This window comes from Ailuropoda melanoleuca, chromosome 9, assembly GCF_002007445.2.
Source record: "Ailuropoda melanoleuca isolate Jingjing chromosome 9, ASM200744v2, whole genome shotgun sequence".
Taxonomy (NCBI): Eukaryota; Metazoa; Chordata; class Mammalia; order Carnivora; family Ursidae; genus Ailuropoda; species Ailuropoda melanoleuca.
The window spans coordinates 42,966,268-42,989,658 of record NC_048226.1 but is presented as its reverse complement, the minus strand read 5'-3'; the positions used below and the strand labels follow the sequence as shown (position 1 = coordinate 42,989,658).

General features: G+C 38.3%; 1 protein-coding gene and 1 pseudogene across 5 annotated transcripts in view; both read left to right on the top strand.

Moving 5' to 3' along the window:
* The window catches only part of NCOA2 (nuclear receptor coactivator 2), a 286,067-nt gene that overhangs the window by 181,003 nt on the left and 81,673 nt on the right, over positions 1-23,391 (top strand). The gene's annotated exons all lie outside the window — the stretch shown is intronic.
* LOC117803891 lies at positions 3,832-3,956 on the top strand (annotated as a pseudogene).

Below are 23,391 nucleotides of genomic sequence, written 5' to 3'. Positions count from 1 at the left end.
ATAGGTTGGTTGCAATCCGTGAATAAATTCACAGAAGCATTCTGTAAGGATCAGTTGGCTATATGGAATTGACAATAAAGAGTGTTGTATCACTTATAGATTATATGCTGCACATCCTTTATACAAGTAAAATCTGTAGTAAACAGCATGATGCTTACTATTTTTCCCCCGAAGAGCTGGGTTTTTAAGCATTTCCCAGTATACCACTTGCAGCCAGAGAGGTGGGCAGGTTGTATTATAAATATAGGTGAGTCAGATTCATAAACTAACAGGATTATTTAAGAATTCGGGAAAATAGTAATGGAAACAGCCTAATCTTAGCCCATAAAAGTTCATGTGGAGCCTATTAAAATTATGTTTTTCTTTTCTTCTTTTACCCATGTTAAATGCATGAAGTTCTTGTGGTGGAAATTGTCAATCAAAGCGAAGCCTGAGCTTGAGCTAATAGCTGTCATGAAGCAAAGTAAGCAGAAGGGCTCTGATATCAGGTGTCTTTCAGGGGTAGGATTTCTATAAATCAGGCTTTTGGGGTGATGCTCGTAGGCCTTGGTTATGTAGCATGTGATAAAGCCTTCGGGTGCTGGCAGTGTCCTCCAGCTCACTGCAAAAGGTGGGTTAGGGAACGCAGCATCTCTTGGACATGCTCTTGTAGATACCCGCACACTGACGACAGTGTTTTGGGTTGCTGGGGAGTATTTTTGATAGTACAAACTCTTGATTATTTGGAGAACGAATGGGAGACCGATAATGATAATAATTTAACTTTTTAAAACAATAGTCCCCATTCACTATAAAGAGTTTTAATTTCAGTTGTTAACTTCTTTTTTTATTGGATCTTTTTCTAAAAAGTGCTGATGATGATAATTAAACGGCCAAAGTCAGCCAGCCAGATGTAAAAGTGGGCCATCAGAGTAGACCCGTGCAAGCCCCAAACCCAGTTGACAGGTTATGTTAAAATTAAAATAATCAATGTGATAAACTCATTAAGATCATGTGCTTTAGCTAAAATCAAATGAATCCAGTCTCTCTCCTCCCCAGTTGTATGACCACGTGCAAGTTTCTTAACATCTTTGGGCCTTTACTTCCTAATCTGTAAAAAGAGGATAATAATACCCACTACCTAAAGTTCTTCTGAGGACTATGTTTGATAATGTTTATAAAGGACTTAATCTAGTACTTGGCATATAGAGAGACTTACTAAACAGTAGTTACTACTCTTATTATTGCTTCTGACATCTGTACTTGGAATCATCATCCAAACAGATCCAGGTTTTCTTCCTGAGGACTCAGTACTGATCAGGAAACAAGTAGATTTTGGATATTTTCTTTGTTATAATTTTAAGCCTTAATGGTCTTGCAGTGTTGATTCTTTTTAATTTTAATATAAAAAGAAGTAAACAAAAGCTATCCAATTTTGCTGTCAGACAAAAAAAATACACATAACAAATGTGTTGGTGTGACTACATCTGGATCCCTCCCTCTGACTCTGTTGCTCCTGCTGGACCTTGTTGGCTCCTGCTTGTCCTTGTTACCTGAGTGGCCTTTTCAAGAATCTTGCTTTTAAGGAAAACTGAGGAGGGCAGAACCTCGGCAGTTTTTATTTCATCCTTATTTACTGCAACACAGGAATGAATCTGGCTGGCCCTAGCTTACTCTTGAAGATCTGAAACTGTTACATGTTTCCATACATCTAGTAATAAATCAGACTTTATTTCATTGGTAATATAATCTATGATTGGCATTATGTTCTTGGCATTGCAATTTTTAGTAAAGATTTTTCTACTGATCTATATATAATTCACTTCTATATTTTTACGTGGATTAATGGCTCCTGTTATTAATGAAATCCTTAAAATTAGCAAGCAGGGGTGGAATGCCTGCTCTCATTTCTTCTTAGGATTCCCCCCCTTTTTTCTTAAGTATATGGAAGAGGTTTTTTGTTTATTTGTTTAACAGCTTTCAGATGGAGAGGATTTAAGTAATTTACTGTACCCCAATGCTTTAGGACTTTACCGGTTTATGACAGGAGCTATAATTTCAAGACTGAAACTAGGTTCCATACTCTAACAGAAAGTAGGCATCCTTTCTTTTCTTGGTCATCTACTGCTATGAAAAGAAATTAACTCTGAGGGGCTCCTGGGTAGCTCAGTCTGTTTAAGCATCTGCCTTCGGCTCAGGTCATGATCCCCGGGTCCCAGGATGGAGCCCTGCATTGGGCTCCTTGCTCATTGGAGAGTCTGTTTCTCCCTCTGCCCCTCCTCCCGCTCATTCTCTCAATCTCTCTCAAATAAATAAATAAAGTCTTTTTAAAAAAGAAATTAATTCTGATATTGCGCTCATTCAAGAACAAGCATCATTTAGTAAATGTTTTATTGAGTAAATACTATACTTAAGACATATTGTTCTTCACGAGGCAGGAATCCAACAATAAATAAATAATGTGATTCTTTCCCTTGGAGCTTTCACTCATTTGGGGGCACATCAGCTTGCACACAACTAACTGAGGAGCTATAGGGGACAGTGGGAATAAGTATGATGACAAAATGCTGGTAAAGATTGATTGATTTGAGAGAGAGCGAGCGAGCGAGCGAGTGCAGGGGTGGGGCACAGATGGAGAGGGAGAGAGAGAGAATCTCAAGCAGACTCCGTGCTGAGTGTAGAGCCCAACATGGGACTCAGTCTCACAACCATAAGATCACCACCTGAGTCAAAATCAAGAGTTGGACACTCAACCAACTGAGCTACCCAGGTGCCCCTTTATTTTATTATTTTTAAGTTTCAGTTGTAGCATAGTCAACATAATATTATATCAGTTTCAGGTGTACAACATCACAATTTGACATTATATATATTACAGAATACCTCACCATGATAAGTGTAGTTACCGTCTTTTACCATGAAAAGTTAATACAATATTATTGACTATATTCTCTATACTATACTTTTCATTCCTGTGACTTACTTTATAACTGGAAGTTTGTACCTCTTAATCTCCTTCACCTGTTTCTCCCATTCCCTCTCCCCTCTCTCCCCTCTAGCAACTACCAGTTTGTTCTATGTATTTACAAGTATTTCTGGTTTTTTGTTTGTTTATTCGTTTTGTTTTTTAGATTCCATATGTATGTGAAATTGTGTAGTATTTGTCTTTCTCTGACTTATTTCACTTAGCATAGTACTCTAGATCTGTCCGTATTGTTTCAAATGCAAAATTTCATTCTTTCTCATGCCTGAGTGATATTGTATAGGGTATAAGCACACACCCCACGTCGTCTTTATCCATTCATCTGTCAATGGAACAGTTGGGTTGCTTTCGTATCTTACCTATTATAAACGATGTTATAATAAACATAGGGGTGCATACAGCTTTTTGAATTAGTGTTTTTATTATTTTGGGGTAAATGCCCAGCAGTGGAATTACCAATGGATCATATGGTATTTCTATTTTTAATTTTTTGAAGAACCTCCATACTGTTTTCCTCAATGAATGTACCAATTTACATTTCCACCAGTAGTGCAAGAGGGTTCCCTTTTCTCCACATCCTTACCAGCACTTGTTATTTCTTATCTTTTTGATACTAGCCATTCTGAGTGGTGTGAGGTGCTACTTCATTGTGGCTTTGAATTGCATTTGCCTGATGGTTAGTGATGTTGAGCATCTTTTCATGTGCCTCTTGGCCATCTGTATGTCTTCTTCAGAAAAACATCTATTCAGGTCCTCTGCCCATTTTTAATTGAATTTTTTTGTCTTTGGTGCTTAGTTGTATGAGTTCTTTGTATATTTTGGATATCAACCTCTTGTCACAACATATCATTTACAAGTATCTTCTCCCACTGCAAATATTCTCGCTGTTTTGATTTTGTAATAATCAGGGCAGGCTAAACATTCACTATGCTAAGACCATGCGTGTGTCCCAGTTCTCTCCCTAGGTCTGGTTTTATCAATGCTGGCAATAAACCAAGTCTGATTTTTTTTTTCTGTGTCTGATTTATGTGATGCATCTTACATGGGAAATGTCTGTGACTCTAGGTATCTGATCATCCTTGAGAAATGACAACAAAGCTAGTGTAATAACTTTTGAAGTTAACGATTGCAGATTTGTTGATTTACAAGTTGCCATTAAATGAATTGTAAAACTAAAAACAAACAAAGACAAGTATCTTTTCCCATTCAGTAGGTTGCCTTTTCATTTTGTTGATGGATTCCTTCCCTGTGCAAAAGCTTTTTAGTTTGATGTACTAATTGGGGTACAAATGTACCCAGTTGTTTATTTCTTGCTTTTGTTGCAGTTGCCTGAAGAGACAGATCCAAAAAAATATAAGACCAGTGTCCAAGAATTTACTACTATGTTTTCTTTCAGGTTTTTAATGGTTTCAGGTCTTAAATTTAGGTATTTAATCCATTTTGAGTTTATTTTTGTACATGGTGTAAGCAAGTGGTCCAGTTTTCATTCTGTTGCTTATAGCTGTTCAGTTTTCCCCAACATTTATTGAAGAGACTGTCTTTTCCCATTAGACATTCTTGCCTCCTTTATCGCAGACTAATTGACCATTCAAGCATGGGCTCTCTGTTCTCTTGCGCTGATCTGTTTGTCTGTTTTTGTGCCAGTACCATACTGTTTTGATTACTATAGCTCAGTAGTGTAGTTTGGAATCTGGGGTGGCAGTACCTCCAGCTTGTTCCTCTTTCTCAAGATTGCTTTGGCTATTCAGGGTCCTTTGTGGTTCCATACAAATTTTAGGATTATTTGGTCTAGTTCTGTGAGAAATACTGTTGGTGTTTTGATAGGGATTGCAATGAATCTGTGGATTACTTTGGCTAGTATGAACATTTTAATTCTTCTAGTCCATGAACATCTTTCCATTCATTTGTGTTATCTTCAATTTCTTTCATCAGTATCATATAGTTTTCAAAGTATAGGTCTTCACCTCCTTGGTTAAATTTATTTCTAGGCTTTTTTGTGGGGTTTTTTTGTTTTTGTTTTTGTTTTGATGCAACTGTAAATGGGACGTTGTCTCAACTTATCTTGCTAGTTCATTATTATTGTATAGGAATGAAGCAGAATTTTGTATCCTGCAACTTAACTGAATTCATTTCTTATTTCTGATAGTTTTTTTGTGGAGTCTTTAGGGTTTTCTTTTTTTTTTTTTTTAATAAATATTTTATTTATTTGAGAAAGAGAGAGCAGGGGGAGGAGCAGAGGGAGAGGGACAAGCAGACTCCATGCTGAGCACAGAGCCTAGTGTGGGGCTCAGTCTCACAACCCTAAGATCAGGACCTGAGCCAAAATCAAGAGTCAGACGCTCAACCAACTGAGCCACCCAGGCTTTCTTTCTTTTTAAAGATTTTATTTATTTGAGAGAGAGAATGAGCACCAGCGGGGGTGGGGGAGGGTCAGAGGGAGAAGGAGACTCCCCACTGAGCAGGGAGCCTGACGCAGAGCTCCATCCCAGGACCCTGAGATCATGACCTGAGCTGAAGGCAGCCATGCAGGCATCCCTAGGGTTTTCTATATCTTATGTCATCTGCAAATAGTGACAGTTTTAGTTCTTCCTTACCAGTTTGTATGTCTTTTTTCTTGTCTGTTGCTGTGGCTAGGGTTTCCAGTACTACATTGAATAAAAGTGAGAGTGGACATCTGTTTTGTTCCTGATATTAGAGGAAAAGCTCTCAGCTTTTCACCATTGAATATGATGCTAGCTGTCTGTCGTGTCATGTATGACCTTTATTATGTCGAGATACAATACCCACTCTATACCCACTTTATTGAGATTTATCATGAGTGAATGTCCAGTTTTGTCAAATGCTTTTTTTACATTTACTGACATGATCATAGGATTTCAATTCCTTATTTTGTTAATGTGCTGTATCACATTGATTGATTTGCAGATACTGAACCATCCTTGCATCCCTGGAATAAATACCACTTAATTGTGGTGAGTGATCCTTTTAGTGCGTTGTTGGATTTGGTTTGCTGATATTTTGTTGAGGATTTTTGCATCTATGTTTATCAGTGTTTGGTTTTAGTGTCAAGGCGATCAGTGCCTGCCTCATGGAATGAATTTGGAAAAATTCCTTCCTCTTCAATTTTTTGGGAATAATTTGAGATGAATAGCTGTTAACTCTTTAAATGTTTGGTAGGATTCACCTGTGAAGTCATCCGATCCTGGATTCCTGTTTATTAGGAGTTTTTTGATTGCTGATTCAGTTTCATTACTAGTAATTGGTCTGTTCGGATTTTCTATTTCTTTCTGATTCAGCTTTAGAAGATTGTATGTTTCTAGGAATGGATCCATATCTTCTACGCAGTCTAATTTGTTGGCATATACATTTTCATAGTCGTCTTTTACAATCTTTTATTTCTGTGCTGTCAGTGGTGACTTTTCCTCTTTCATTTCTGATTTTTTTTGAACCTTCTTCCCGCCTCCCTTTTTTTTTTCATGAGCGTGGCTCAAAGTTTGTCAATTTTTATCTTTTCAAAGAAGTATCTCTTACTTTCATTGATCTTTTCTATTATTCTTTTAGTCTCTATTTAACTCATTTCCACTTTGATCTTTATTATTTCCTTTGTTCTTCTTCTAGTTCCTTTACGTGTAACGTTGGAGTGTTTATTTGAGATTTTTCTCATTTCTTGAGGTTGGCCTGTATCTCTTAGAACTGATCTTGCTGCAGCCCAAAGTTTTTGAACTGTTTTTTTTTTTTTTCATTTTCATTTATCTCAAGATAATTTTTTATTTCCTCTTTGATTTCTTTGTTGACCCTTTTTTATTTAGTAGAATGTTTAGCCTCCACACATTTGCTTTCTTTTTTGTTTACCCTCCAGTTTTCTTCTTGTAATTGAGTTCTAGTTTTTCACCACTATTAGAAAAGATGCTTGATATGACTACAGTCTCCTTAAATTTTTTGACGTTTGTTTTGTGACCTAACCTGATTTGTCCTAGAGAACGTTCCTTGTGTACCTGAAAATAATGTATCTTCTGCTGTTTTGGGGTGGAATGTTCTGTATATATATCTGTTAAGTCCAGCTGGTCTGAAGTGCCATCCTGAGCCACTGTTAACCTGTTGATTTTTGGTCTGGAAGTTATATCCGTTGATATAAGTGGGATGTTAAAGTCCCCTACTCTGATTGTATTCCTGTCAATTTCTCCCTCTATGCCTGTTAATATGTGTTTTGTATTTTTAGGTGTTCCAATGTTGTGTGCTCAGATATTTGCAATATCTTGTTGAATTGATCATGCCCTTCTTTGTCTCTTGTTACAGTCCTTGTTTTAAAGTTCTGTTTTGTCTGATATAAATATTGCTACCCTGATTTTTGTTTTTTTTTGCTTCCATTTGCATGGAATATCTTTTTGCATCCTTTTGCTTTCAGTCTACATGTGTCTTTAGGTCTGAAGTGAGTCTCTTGTAGACAGCATAGAGATGGATTTTGTTTTTTAATCCATTCAGTCCCTCTAGATCTTTTGATTGGAGCATTTAGTCCATTTAAAGTGATTATTGATAGATATGCACTTATTGCCATTTTACTGTCTTCTTAGTTGTTTTTGTAGTTCTTCTTTGTTCCTTTCGTCCTCTGGAAAAGTGAGACTGTAATAGGTGAGGGAGTTACGGTTGGGGCAGAGAGGCCTTCCAAACAGGAAGTAGAGGAACCTGGGCAAAGGCACAGGAGCCCTCAAAGGCATATACTGGGTGTGAAGTCAGACTGTTTAGCTACAGAATAGGATATTTTGAAGCATTTGGTTGAATTTGAGGCTGAAAAGATCAGGTCAGAACCTGATGGGACAGGAAGTAAAGTACCGTAAGCAATATTGAAATTTGGAGAAAGTGACATAAAATGAGAGGCTCTTAGCGGTCTTTATCAGAGTTGACTTGAAGTTGTCTACCATGGTCTCTAGATTCTAGAAATACTGGAAATGGGAAACTTTTTTTTAATACTGCTGACTTCAGGGGGTTGGGCAGAGGGAAGGCACAAAACTAGTAACAATAACAAGAAAAAACTAAGTTAAAACATGCTAGAGAACTGCAAAATACCTTACGCATCTTTAACAAGAAATATTTTATACATAACCTTTTATTCATTTTTATAACTTGTTGAGGGGCATAGAAGGAGTAGGAAGAAAGTGAAGAGGGATAGGACAAGATGGAAAGGTAGTAAGCGAGACCCACAAAGACAGACTGACAGAGAGCCTGACACAGAGAGACAAGGAAGAGCAACATACTCAGAAGCATACATGTTCACATTTAAACACAAAGATAAAGTTTTTAATATAAAATTTTATTTTGTAGTCTCTTATGACATTGTCACTAATGACTTAAAGCATTCTTTTTTTTTTTTAAGATTTATTTATTTATTTTAGAGGGAGGGAGAGCGAGGGTGCGCAATCATGTGGAGGGAGGGGCAGACTCTCTGCTGAGCACGGAGCCCAATGTAGGGCTTGATCCTAGACCCCGAGATCATCACCTGAGCTGAAATCGAGTTGGACACTTAACTGAGCCACCCAGGCGCCCCAGGCATAGTCGTATTTGACAACTGTGAGCACTTAGGTAAGAGCCCTTGGCCTAAGCTCCCTAGGTGTCAGCCCTCACCTTCTGCTTAAATCCCAACCCATCTTTAGTGAAGAGTGTCTACACTTGTGCCCTGGCTGCTCAGCCTTCCCCTGTCCTTGTCAGCAGGAGATGAATCGGTCTACTCCCCACCCCTCCCTCTTGTGCTGGCACTTAGGAGTAGTGATATCTGTCACTGTGCCCAATGGAGCAATACTGGGTCATTCCCACACAGCAGTCAGCTAAAAGTACTAACACCCCCATGAGAGGGAGCCAGGTTGATCCTTCTGCCTCAGCTTCAGTGACTCTGCTACTCTGTCTATTCCCACCAGAGTCTTAGTGTTCATTCTTCAAGGTTCCTGTCAAATACTCCTGCTTAACAAAGAACTTCTTAATCCCCAATCAATATAGACTCATCTCCTTTGAATCCCCATATCATTTCTTTCTTCTGATTAGTTTTTTTGTAGGTTTTCCTTTTTCTTTCCCAATTGAATGACAAATTCCTGATGTCAGAGATCATCTCTACTTTATCACTCACACCTGTGGCATTTCTGAGCACAGTGTTTGCTCTTAGTCTGTAAAATAAATGTCTCAAAATTTTCTGAAGCCTAGCTTTTATCTAGCCTTGTATAATGGCTTTATATTGGGGAAAATAGCACCCAGAATTTAAGAACTTGAAATTTTTATTCTAATAATTGAGTAAGTTCATTCTGTCTCTTATATAAAGATGATAAATTATAACCTCTTTTGCGACAGATAGTATTTATGATATTTTAGTTTGTCTCCTGAAAGTGTGTTTGTGTCTCAAGTGCATTTGGTAAACTTTTAACTTTCTTAGGCTCTAATAAGTTTAGTTCTTGAGACCATGTTAAAATAAGGATGACAAATCTACACAGCTTGTCAGCTAGAATATATTTTGAAAAGCCAGGTGGGGGAGTTTTTGTAACTTTATTATGATCTTCAATTAATTTGGGATATTTTCCCTGATTTTAAATAGACGTATTATGTTAGACTAGGATATGTAGCAAATAGAAAGCACACTCACATTTTATATTTAGTGCTATGCAATACTGGATGTATTGGTTTTGAAAGAATTCATCTCTGAGATTTTGTCAGATACATTTAAATTTCCATGAGCTACAGTAACCTCTAATTCATTCTTCTTAGTTTGAAGAATGATATAATTTTTGAGAAATGAATTAAATATTTGGAATGTGGTAGGGAGAAGAGAACAAGAGTTTCCAATTGCATTATAATTTGCATATTATATAAGTGTGTTTGTATGTATAATTTTTTCACTAGAGATTAGAGATGGCTTATTACAATCAGATATATGTGTAGTAACTAACATTGGAATAAATGAAAGATACAGAGCACGAATACCCATATTTGTTCTGTTAATTGTTGTCATTCTCCGGTTGGTTTAGGCTTAAAGTACATTTTTTTTTGAAAGATTTTATTTATTTATTTGACAGAGATAGAGATAGCCAGCGAGAGAGTGAACACAATCAGGGGGAGTGGGAGAGGAAGAAGCAGGCTTATAGCGGAGGAGCCTGTTGTGGGGCTCGATCCCATAACACCAGGATCACGCCCTGAGCCGAAGGCAGACGCTTAACTGCTGTGCCACCCAGGCGCCCCTTAAAGTACATTTTTCTTAGTTTTGTTTTATTTTTTGTTTTTAACAGATGAGTAAGAACAACCCTATTTTCCCAACCTGTTGTACTAGTAGAATGAGGAAGAGTTGGAAATGTGACTGTTTTTGTGTACTTTAGGTTAGGTTAATTTTCAGACTGAAATGGCTTATACAGTAATAAATTATTGGATATGCAACTATTGTAATTGGTCTTTCTAAGGAGACTTTTTTTTCTGGGTTGATGAGGGTTTTTTGGTTTTGTGTGTGTGTTTTGGTGATTAAAAAAAAACACATAACATAAATTTACCCTCTTAGCAATTCTTCAGTGTACATTATTGTATTGTTAACTATATGCACACTGTTGTACAGGAGGCCTCTAGAGCTTTTTCCTCTTGCATGGTGGAAACTCTGTACCCATTGAATCACTTGCTATGTCCCCCAACCCCCAACCCCTGGCAACCACCTTCCACTTTTTGTTTCTATGACTTTGACTATTTTAGATGCCTACCCTTAAGTGGAATCAGGAAGTCTTTGTGTCTTTGTGATTGGCTTATTTAACTTAGCATAATAGTACTCAAGGTTCATCCCTGTTGTTGTGTATGTCAGGACTTTTTAAAGACTAATATTCCATTGTATGTATATACCAAATTTTCTTTATCCATTCATCCATCAGTGGACATTAAAGTTGTTTTCACATCTTGTTATTATGAACAATGCCGCAGTGAATGTGTATATGTAAATATCTCTTCGAGACTTTGTTTTCAATGCTTTTGGATAAATATCCAGAAGTGGAATTGCTGTGTCATATGGTAGTTCTGTTTTTAATTGTTTGAGGAACCTTCATACTCCATCATATGTTTTCCTTAGTGTTTGCACCATTTTGCAATCCCACCAACAATGCACAAGGGTTCCAGCTTTTCTGTATCCTTGCCAACACTTGTTATTTTCTGTTTTTTGATAGTGACCATCCTAACTGGTGTGTAGGGATAATACCTCATTGTGATTTTCATTTACATTTTCTTAATGATTAATGATGTTGAGTAATCTTTTCCAAGGAAATATTTTGAAAAGTATAAGTAGCTAATACTACATTGGAGCATTGATTGCCCTCTGTGGTCAAATATCTTAGTATCATATATTGCTGAACAGTTGAGGGTACCAAACATGACCTTAAGCTAAAAAGATGAGGAGGTTCTGAGGTGCAGGAAGACTGCTTGAGGCAAATCTGAGGTCAGCAGGAAAATGAGAGAAAATCGCAATGACATTAAGATTTCTCTTTTAGATACTCTGCCTCATTTCAGCCATTTCTCATGTTCTCCTAAAGGATGTTTCTCTCCCTGAAGCATTTTACTACATTAGACTTCTTTATGTAGGTTACAGGGAAAGGAGGAGTACAACCTTCATGGATCATACTGTTTATAAATAGTTTGGGGGTGGGCAGATAGAGGCACTCATGTATGTCAATTCCCTTATTACTGTTGTTCAGTCTGAGATACTTAATTTCTTTCTACTTAGAAGATGTTCACTTTTTGCTAATTGCTGGGTCATTTACCTGTGGTCAGAAGTGCAATAGTACATTTTTTTTAATCTCATTTTTTCTGTTCCCTCAATGTTTTTAAGATAATAATTCTAAGGAAACAGTGATCATGTTCTTCATCTCAGCTTTGTTGGTAAGAAAGGGAGACCTTTACAAGTTTATGCTTTGCTGTCAGCACAAAGCCCAGTAAAAACTGGCCTCTTGCAGTTTTGGACCTTAAATTGTCAGTCCGTTATTACACTAGACTTGGTCTTATCAGCATATCAGATCTCAAATCCTATTTTGTTTTCTAAGAATGCAAAAGTGAAGGGTAATTCACAGAATACAAGAATTGCAGATCTTCTTGTAATACTAACTAAAGATTGGAGGGGCACCTGGGTGGCTTGATCAATTAAACGACTGTCTCTTGATCTCAGAGTTGTGAATTCAAGCCAGACACAATGCCCACTTTAAAAAAAAAAAAAAAAGGAGTAGATACCAATTAACTTTAACCTGAGAATTGATTTTAATCTGACCTTTTTTTATTGTGGTAAAATATATATAACACAAAATTTATCATTTTTAAGTGTATAGTTGAGTGATATTAAGTATACCTTCACGTTGTTGTGCAACTGTCACCAGTATCCATTTCCAGAACTTTGTCATCATTCCAAACAGAATTTCTCTGTCAGAGAAGAAGTACTCACCCCTCCTCCCACAGCCGCAGAGAACAGAAACCACTCTTCTGCTTTCTGTCTCTGGATTAGACTATTCTAGGTGCCTCATATACATGGAATTGTATAGTGTTTATTTTTTTGTGATTGGCTTATTTCACTTAGCATCATGTTCTCAAGATTCATCCATGTTCTCATTTTCAGCGTTTCCTTCCTTTTTAAGGCTGAATAGTATTCCGTTGCGTGCATATATCTTATCTATACACATACACACACACACACACACCCCATATCTATTGATGGACATCTGGGTTCTTTCCACCTTTTCACTTTTGTAAGTCACGCTGTTATGAACATTGGTGTACAAATATCTGTTTAAATGTCTGCTTTTATTTTTGGGGAATATATATCCAGAAGTGGTTTTTGCTGGATCACGTAGTAAGTCTATGTTTAATTTTTTAAGGAACCATTATACTGTTTTCAACAATGGCTGCAATTTAACTTTTTAAAATCAGGTTTTAAAATATTTTGCTTGGGGCTCCTGGGTGGTACAGTCGTTAGGCGTCTGCCTTCAGCTCAGGGCGTGATCCCGGCATTCTGGGATCGAGCCCCACATCGGGCTCCTCTGCTAGGAGCCTGCTTCTTCCTCTCCCCCTCCCCCTGCTTGTGTTCCCTCTCTCGCTGGCTGTCTCTGTCTGTCAAATAAATAAATAAAATCTTTAAAAAATAAATAAATAAAATATTTTGCTTAAGTTTAGATTGAAAATTTACCAATGGTCAAAGTATCCCATTCTCTTACTTAGAAATCTTGAAGTATTATTTTGTCTTCTGAGTGGTTTCCACATACCTCCTCCTTTTCTGTTTTTCAGGGGACAGTCCAAAGGCCAATGGTGGTTGTCATTACCGCCATAGTCATAAGATAGAGTAGTGAGGTGAAAATTAGCCTCTCAGTTGCCAATTGTGAAACTTGGTTAGAGGGGGTGGGTCATGGTGAGTCAAAACAAAAACAAAAACAAAAAAATCTCCACATAGTTTTGTGAGTCAGAAAATACTTGGTGAGTGCTTTCTTTTTTACTGAGTCCCAGAATACAGCAATGCATTAGGTGACATGGCTGCTGCCATCATAGAACTTGGAATCTAGTAATAGGAAAATGGGCCATGGATATAAGTATGTAGCAGTGCAGAATGTATCTCTAATGTAAGGCCACTGTGCTCTGGGAAGTATATATTCTTGCCTGGGGTTCATGGAAGGTCCTCACTGACATTGCAACTAGAGATGAAAAGATAAGCCAGGGCCCATAACGTTGAATTCTTACAATGTTTAATGTACATACTAAACAGTGGTAAATGCATACAATTTATAAACAAATGCATATGTTGTATACATTGTACATACCTATCAAAAATACTGATAGAATGAGTTATCAGAGAAGTTTCTTTTAGAGAATCCTTGCCTAGTTGGCTTTCAGTGGATGTGAGTAGCCTTACAGTTAACAGAGGAGTGAATAGAGAGACATCAGGATGTGGCCTAAGACTCAGAAAGATCTGAGGCTCCAAAGCTTGTGATGATAGATTCTTTCTTCACACTACACTGTTCCATCTTTCTTCATCCATTATTGCCAAGTTTCTCACAAATGAAGGAAGTTACACACTCCCATATACACTGTGTGGTCACTAAAATCTGGCCTGTTCTCATCAAACAGCACTCCCTGGAATACCAGCAGTGACTTCCTGTTCACCACATCAGCAGGCCTCCTCTTCCTCCCTGACCTGCTTAGCTTCTCTGGTAGCTCTGTGTCTGTTAACCATCCTTCCTCGAAACACTTCTACTTTGCGTGCATACTCTATCCATATCCATACCCAGTCACTGCATTCTCTTCCTTATCTAATCCTGGGCCTTTTGTCCCCAACAAAAATCCCTTCTTTCCTCAGCTTTAGCTATTTCCAACTTTGTTTGCTACCAGCATTCATTTCCTAAAAATATATGGATATGTAACCGCTGTTCTCAAAACTTTGTGTCTCCCCTATAGAGATCAAAGTAAAATGTCCTCACCTGGCATTTAAGGTACCATTGGTCCAAACATTCTTCTAGGCAGAGCCTGAAGCCTTAGTTATTCTTTAATCTGTAGCCACACAGCTTGTGGGCCGTTGTTAAATAACATAGATATTTCATTTTGGCTGGTTGACTAATAGTTTAAGCTTTTACAAAAAACCTCGCTGCTACCATTTAAACTCTCTGATGGAAGAACCATAGCTTATTCATTTTTATATCCTTTCCCTAATGCCTTGCACAGAAGAGATACTTAATAAGTGTCTATGTAAATAATGGACAAAATTAGGGTTTAGAGGAAATGTGAAAGCAGTAAGAAATTCAGTGTTTTCTTCAGCTACTTCAAGAAGGTGTGACTAGAATGATGGGGTGGTTGGTAAATAATAGAAGGCATTTAAGGAACGTCATTAACTACTATGTGAGTTTGAAATAGCACGTAAAATAATTTCAACGGTGTAGTCTGGAAATGACCAGGGTTCATATCATAATTATTTTGAAAAATGATGATTTCTCATTAATTCATACTTCTATTCGGGACGCATTTACCAGATGCCCTCTGTTTGCCACATACTGTGCATTGGAGATACAAAGAGAAGCCAAACACCGTCCCTGCTGTCCAGGGGCTCATTAATAAAGAAGTCATTAAAGCCTTTTTAGAATAGCTTATCCTCAGCATATGTACATCCTTCTCCCTGATTTGAGAATGCACCCTAGAGGGAGACCTGTGGTTCTTCAGCTTGGCCTGTGCCTACATTTATTAATAAGTGATAAAGCTGGTATTTGGATCTAAGAGAAGAGCAAGTCAGGAAGTGCTATGATAGATAGATGGATGTAGATATGTAAGTATAACTAGATGGAGATAGAAGGCAGACTGTGATAACAGAAGTGGTAGGAAACACACCCTTTTGACCTCCAAGAATATATTGAAGTTTACCGTGTGGGTAATGCTTAGATGAAATCTGATACCAAGAATTGGGATTCCTTTTATCTAAGGCTACTGGTTTTTTTTTTTCTTTAACAATATTTTTTAAATGCCATGTAAATATATCTATACGTACTGTTTTCAGCTACCTTCTCATCCCTTCTGGAAGCCTACTGTGTTCTATACTCTGTCATTGGGTTGCTGCTGATGGCCAGACTCAGACTCTTTCAGGGAGTGTCAATACTGTTGTCCGTGTTTCATGATAAGGAAACTGGCATGCAGAAACAGGTTGAAAGCCTTAAATCTAGTGGATGACAAAGAAGAATTCCAGCCGCGGTCTCTTGGTGATTCCAAAGCCTGTGATCTTTTTATTGTGTTCCATTACCTGCCTCTGAGAATGGTGGTCATGTCTTCAACTTTGCCTTTGTTTATTATGAGAGAAAATGTTGATCTACAGAGATACTCCAAAAGTAACATACTCAAAACCAAAAGAAAGATTTACAGTAGTTACTACTGTGTCATTAGGGGGTAGTTTTAACACATCTTATCATAGAAGAGATTTTGATGATTTGGGGTTAGATGTGATTTTGTTCAATATCTTAAATCTTATGGAGGCCGCGGTTAAGGGCTATGAAGCATTGTAGCTTGAGTGTTTAGTGCAAATAGCTCCTCAGGTTTCTTTTTTTTTTTTTTTAAGATTTTATTTATGTATTCGACAGAGACAGCCAGCGAGAGAGGGAACACAAGCAGGGGGAGTGGGAGAGGAAGAAGCAGGCTCATAGCGGAGGAGCCCGATGTGGGGCTCGATCCCATAATGCCGGATCACGCCCTGAGCCGAAGGCAGACGCTTAACCGCTGTGCCACCCAGGCGCCCCCTCCTCAGGTTTCTGACTGCCTCTGACCTGGTCCTGTGTGCTCACCTATGCAGTTCTAACTAGGCTTCTTTGATTACTGATGGATATCTCCCAGTACTGTCTTTTTTTTTTTTTTAAAGATTTTATTTATTTATTCGACAGAGGGAGAGACAGCCAGCGAGAGAGGGAACACAAGCAGGGAGAGTGGGAGAGGAAGAAACAGGCTCCTAGTGGAGGAGCCTGATGTGAGGCTCGATCCCATAACGCCGGGATCACGCCCTGAGCTGAAGGCAGACGCTTAACCGCTGTGCCACCCAGGCGCCCCCAATACTGTCTTTTTTTATTGTCTTTTTCTGGTTATCTCAGTATCAAAGAATGAAAAGGAATAAATGCTAAGGTGTTGTTCATCAGTGAAAAGAATTTCTCATAGACATGAAAACCGTTGCTCTGTATGCAGAACATTCACATTTCTCCCAGAGCCAGATGCTAACATGAAAAATAAGGGAGATAAGTTAGGTATTTACATTATATGCTTTCAGAGGCAGAATTACCACCGAGCTAACGAAGGTTAAGGTGCAAGGCCTCTTACCTGTGCTGGCCCCTGTGAGTACTGAGAGTTGTAGCAGGTATGGAGATGGGGAAGCCGAACTTCAGTCGGGAAGCACTTCTTCATAAGCATTTCAGATAATTACCTAAATAGCTCTCAGAGGGAGAAATTGGATTTTTTTTTAAAGCCCCGGTGTTTTTTTGCTACTGTTTCTTTTCTATAAATAAGAATGAGAATTAACTTAATTTTGTGTTCTTGGAGAGAATCCCCTCGTACTGTATAAACTTAAGGCCCCACCAAACAGAGATCCATCCCTATGTACTAGCAAATATATACAAGGTTAAAAGCAAAAGAGTCCGTTTGCTGGGGGGTGGGGGGGGTATGAGAGCTGATACATCTGCATGCTCACTTTGGGCCACGCCCTGCTGTTTACGTCCATCCTCCATCATCTCCTTTTGTCCCTGCAGCACCCCTGAGGGTAGCTTCAGTTATCAACTCCATTTTACAGAGGAGGAACCCAGGGCTTATGTCACTGGTCTAGAGTCACACAGCTAGAAGGTGGTGGAACTGGAACTCAAATCCAGATCTCTGCCTTGCTCCAAGTAAACTGGAAGGATAAACAAACATGTCACCCAGCTGTTTACTCTTGCGTCTGTCTGCCGTTTGGAGGGAGTTGTGATGAGTGAATTGGATAAGCATGTTATTGGCTGGGTCTCGGGTCTACTGAGGCACTGGTTTAGTTAGTGGGGAGAATATTTTTTGCAGATCCTTATTTCAGAAGATGATATACACTTTTAAGGCAGCTCAGCTTTTCCTGTCAGGAAAAAAAGATGATGAAAGATCCCAAGAAAATAGAAGGTTGCTATCCAGGCCAAAAAAGACTTCTTGGTATTTAGCCAGAAAATTGGATACCAAGCTTGTTTTAGAACATTCATTTTGTACCCTGTTGTGAACAGATGAGGAATTGTTCTGTCAGAGTGAACGTCTCATCATTTTATCTGTCCATCTTTTTGTGCAATGTAACCTCTAGATAAACAACAGTTCTGGCCTGGTTTAGGTGTTCTCTCCCATATCAGGAATTAAGTGGGGAGCAAAACAGACTTTACCCACTTTAATCACTGTGAGCACCCCAATATTCATTACATTATTGACCAGAGGTAAAGGAAAGGAAGAGAATCTGAGATCCCTGTTTTACACAAGAGTACTTAGCTGTATATGAGACTACGTTGTGTGTGTTTTAACTTGGGTGCTGAAAAGGAAGTGTGGAAAATGCAGACTTCCATCTGTAAAATGGATTAAATAGATTTCAAATATTTAAACTGAAAATTTTAGATATCCATAGCGATCCATAGCAAAAGAATACATTTGCCTTATGTTTCTCATTTCTGTCATTTTGCACAGAAGCAAGCCCCAATTCAACATGGTCACAGACCAAAAATACATTGATTTTACCCAGGAGAGAAAAATTGTTCATTGAAATGGACTTGGATTCTGCTTTTACAGTGTAAGAACCTTGATCACCTATAATAGATTCAGAGTCCTTTTGGGCCCATCAATTTTAGAAGTAAGACATTTTGTCTTATTGAAGAAAAGAAAAGTGAAATAAATAATGGCAGTACTTGGCTTAGTGCTGCTTCCCATATGTTCATTACCGAGACACCTTTTCACTCTCATTAAGGCCAGATGGTGGACATTACAGAATTCCTGGACAATTTTGGGGAGTCTGTGACTTCCATTTCTTTAGACCTTAAGTGCTTGAAGAATTCATTTTTTTTCTTACTTCTGTGCTTTCTTTTTACAATTTTATTATTTTATTGTATTTTATTTGTTTCATCATGTACTCTTTAATCCCCATCACCTATTTCAGCCATTCCCCCACTCAGCTTCCCCACTGGTAATCATCAGGTGGTTCTCTGTAGTTAAGAATCTGTTTCTTGGCTTGCCTCTCCTTTTTTTTCCCTTTGCTCATTTGTTTTGTTTCTTAAATTCCACGTATGAGTGAAATCATATGGTATTTGTCTCACTGATTTATTTCACTTAGCATTATACTCTCTAGTTCTATTCATGTTGCTGCAAACAGCAAGATTTTATTCTTTTTCATGGCTAATATTGCATTGTATATGTATAACACATCTTCTTTATCCAGTGGACACTTGGTCTGTTTCCGTAATTTGGCCATTGTAGATATTGCTGCTATAAACATAGGGGTCCTTGTGTCCCTCTGAATTAGTATTTTTTTATTCTTTGGGAAAATGCCTAGTAGTACCATTGCTAGATGATAGGATAGTTCTATTTTTAACTTTTTGGGGAGCCTCCATACTGTTTTCACAGTGGCTGCAGCAGTTTGTATTCCCACCAACAGTGCAAGAAGGTTCCCATTTCTCCACATCCCCACCAACATGTGTTGTTCTTGTGCTGTTGGTTTTAGCCATTCTGACAGGTATGAGGTGGTATCTCATTGTGGTTTTGATTTGCATTTCCCTGATGATGAGTGATGTTGAGCAATGTGTCTGTTGGCCATCTGTATGTCTTTTTTGGAGAAATGTCTGTTCATGTCTTCTGCCCATTTTTTAATTGGATTATTTGTTTATGGTATTGAGTTAAATCAGTTCTTTATATATTTTGGATACCAGCCCTTTTTCAGATATGTCATTTGCAAATATTTTCTCACATTCAGTAGGTTGCCTTTTAGTTTTGTTGATTGTTTCCTTCACTATGCAGAAAGTTTTTATTTTGATGAAGTCCCAGTAGTTTATTTTGCTTTTATTTCCCTTGTCTCAGGAAGAATACCTAGAAAAATGTTGCTATAGCTGATGTCAGAGAGATTACTGCCTGGGCTCTCTTCTAGGATTTTTATGGTATCAAGTCTCACATTTAGGTCTTTAATCCATTGTGAGTTTATTTTTGTGTATGGTGTAAGAAAGTGGTGCAGTTTCATTCTGGCTGTCCAGTTTTCGCAACACCATTTGTTGAAAAGACCTACCACCATGCTTTCTTAAGAAAGGCAGTCTTGGGGTGCCGGGGTGGCTCATCAGTTAAGTGTCTGACTCCTGATTCCAGCTCAGGTCATGATCTCAGGGTCATGAGATTGAGCCTTGCATCAGGCTCCTTGCTGGGCATGGAGCCTGCTTAAGATTCTCTCTCTCCCTCAGCCCATCCTCCCCTCTACCCCCCTCCCTGCTCACCACTGTCTTTCTCTCTAGGAAGGAAGGGAGGGAGGGAGGGAGGGAGGGAGGAAGGAAGGAAAAGAAAAAAAAGAAAAGAAGGGAAAAACGAAACACAGAGTCTTCAACTTTAAAAACCATTTTCCCCCTAAGATTTATATGTAAGTTAATTGTTTGGAATGGAGGATATTTTCCATTAAAACAATGCAATTTCAGTGATTAGATTCCTGGACCAGTTCCATAAAGCCTATTGTAACCAATAATGCTTCTAATTACAGTAGTTCTTAATATGTGAGGTATGTACAGCTGTGTTTCCAATATAGAGAGATGGTATAGAGATAAGTAAGATACAAGTTCTTGTAGAAGCATTACTAAATTTATTATAACCTTTTCTTTCCATTATATGTCTTTTCAAATATAGATACTGAGGGGCTCCATGGACATTATTGATACTTAAAAGAGCCCTCTTACTCCAAAAGGTGGGAACCACTGACCTGATGTTTATTACGGTAACAGGTACTATAGAAGCTGATCAGTCAGCACATCCTTGTATTTCCTGGGAAAATCTCTTCTGGATTTTCAGAGATGCCTGGAGGATGGTTTCTTTTTCCTTTTGTTCTACCCTCGTAGGCTGTTCTGGACTCCTCCCCTTCCAGGCCTCCAGTTACTAGGTAACACCAGACACCAGTCAAGACCCTTAGGACAGGGGCAGAGTTGCAGCCGGGCAGGTTGATGGTGATGAGGAAGTCCAGGCATGGCTGCTTGAGCGTGTGGAAGCCAGGAGTTCTGTGGTCTCAGGCTGGTAGAGTAAAAACCTTCATAGACTTGGGGCCCAGGCTGTCTTTCTCCTTCAGACTTCACCTGCTTCCCCTTCCACTGTGCTCTTCTACCACCCCCTTTATTTCTCCTGGGAGTTTTCTTCTCCCTTGGTCGACGGCAACACAACATTCAAGTTTTTATGTGCAGTTCTTGTTTCTGAAGCAAATGTTCAATTTGGAATTGTCTAGCTAGTGAAACAAAGTAAAAATAACAAAGGAAAAGTCACAAACCTTCAGGAAGTCTTTAAAACTCATCAAAAATCATGTTCCAGATGTACTTTGAAATATAAATGAAGCTCTGTTTCAATCTTTGTGTCCCAACTTCATCTTCAGTCTTTAGAAACCCCTAAATTTATGTCTTTTGATCCCACAGGAAGTGCCCCCTTACTTCTATACGTATCCGCCTTGTATCTGTCTTTCTCTCTCTTTCTCTGTCTTTAGTTCTGTTGAGTCAAAGACCACATATGTGAATAGTGGGTCTTAGGTTATATGCAGAACTAAAGAATGGCTCAGCTATGTTTTCGAGGAAATCTTCAAGGTGGGGCTGCTGAGAATAGGGGTGAAGCCATCTGTGAGGTCTCTCTTGACTGGCCTTATTTCAGTACTGAGGTGAATATAGATTACCTACTGACCAGGTGCACATTGGAGTTTGTGGTCCCTACTGACTGCTTCAAAGGAGTAGCAGTTTTATCTTTGATGCCCATCTTCTCAACACAGTAGTCACTCAGAATTTAAGAATATACTTACTGCCTGTCCTTTGCCTATAAAACACAATAAAGCTATTTTTATATTTAAAACACACACACACACACAAATTAATATAACAATTTAATTTTGCCCAAATTGACCCTTGGGGGAGGGGAAGGTGGTCCTCATGACCCTGCAAGATTATAGATCCAATGTCAGGAGTTGTAAAGACCTGTAATATTAAATATTCTTATGTGAAGTCATAGCTGCTGTGTTTCTCAGTTTTTCTGTTAGGTCCCTGCCTTAGGAGCCTTACCAAGGTATCCTCCCAAAGTAAACCTTGTCTTTCAGAAACATCTCACCAATCCCCAGTTTTTCTCTTTCATAAAATAGTCACTTTGAATATTCATTTCCTCCCGACTTTCTTTGACTTTCCTTCTAGCAAGTTGATTGTGATAATTCCCCTATATTCTTTGTATACACGAATATTAGGAGCCCTTATGTTCTCACCACGCGCTATATGAAATCCTCCTCCTTTGGAATTGAGGTTTTAAAATCAAGCTCCTGATTTTCGTATTAAGTGAAAGAAAAGATCTAGACTCTTGTGTGTTTCAGCTTCACTCCTGACTCAGTGACTCTTCCTTTTCTTAGAAAGGACGCATACACGGCCCATCTTGTAGGCACCTTTGCAGTGAAGTGATTACAGATTTTTCTCTTTAAAGTTCACCAATGGGTTTAAATTTGAAAAATTGACAAATTATTTTTATGCCTATAGAGTTTGCTCTCAGCCTGAATTTTTGAGACCTGTAAGTCTAATTTCCTTGGCAGTTGGATTTATCCTGAGAGGATAATACAAAAGATCATTAACCTTCACATTTTTATTTTCCAAAATTCTTTTGAGCTGCTATGCTTCAGAGAACTAATTAGGCCCTGTTAGCATCCTGAGGAGTATGCATTGTTCCTGGTGTGTTGATGGAAGTTTATTTTGAGTTAAGTAATCAGCTCTTGCCATGTTCAGTCTCTGATGAAAGCATTCTCAGTGAAATCTTAGATAATTAGAGTCTCTCTTCATTCAACGTCTGGATCAATGCAATTTCCTGAACTTAGCTGAGTCTTCAGCTAAATAAATAAAAAACTTCCTAATGCTTACAAACTTATAAATTTCATTTTTCTTTTATTGCGTAAATCCACAGCACTTTACAAAGAAAATGTACCAACTCCATTCAGGACTTGGCTTAATCATTGCAGTGTGCCGGAAACACACAGGAGGGCGTGGCTTGTCTTTTTTTATCTTTGCATCCTTACCATCTAATACTGTGTTTACGTTTCCTTTAAAAATATAAAATATTACCAGAGCACCTGGGTGGCTCAGTCAGTTAAGTGTCTGACTTTTGATTTCGAATCAGGTCGTGATCACAGGGTTGTGGGATCGAGCCCCGAATTGGGTTCCATGCTCAGTGGGAAGTCTGCTTGAGATCTCTCTCTCTCTCTCAAATAAATAAATAAATCTTAAAAAAAAATAACAAAATACTACCTTTTTGAAAACAGAATTACAAATAAAAATTAGAAAGTGAAATCACTTGTTCCATCTGTGTGCTTGGAGTTGATTCTTTTTTTTTTTTTTTTAACATGATTTTTTTATTATATCATGTTAGTCACCATACAGTATATCCCCGGATTCCGATGTAAAGTTCGATGCTCCATTAGTTGCGTATAACACCCAGTGTACCATGCAATAAGTGCCCTCCTTACCACCCATCACCAGTCTATCCCATTCCCCCACCCCCCTCCCCTCTGAAGTCCTCAGCTTGTTTCTCATAGTCCATAGTCTCTCATGTTTCATTCCCCCTTCTGATTACCCCCCTTTTCTTTATCCCTTTCTTCCCCTACCGATCATCCTAGTTCTTATGTTCCATAGATGAGAGAAATCATATGATAATTGTCTTTCTCTGCTTGACTTATTTCACTTAGCATTATCTCCTCCAGT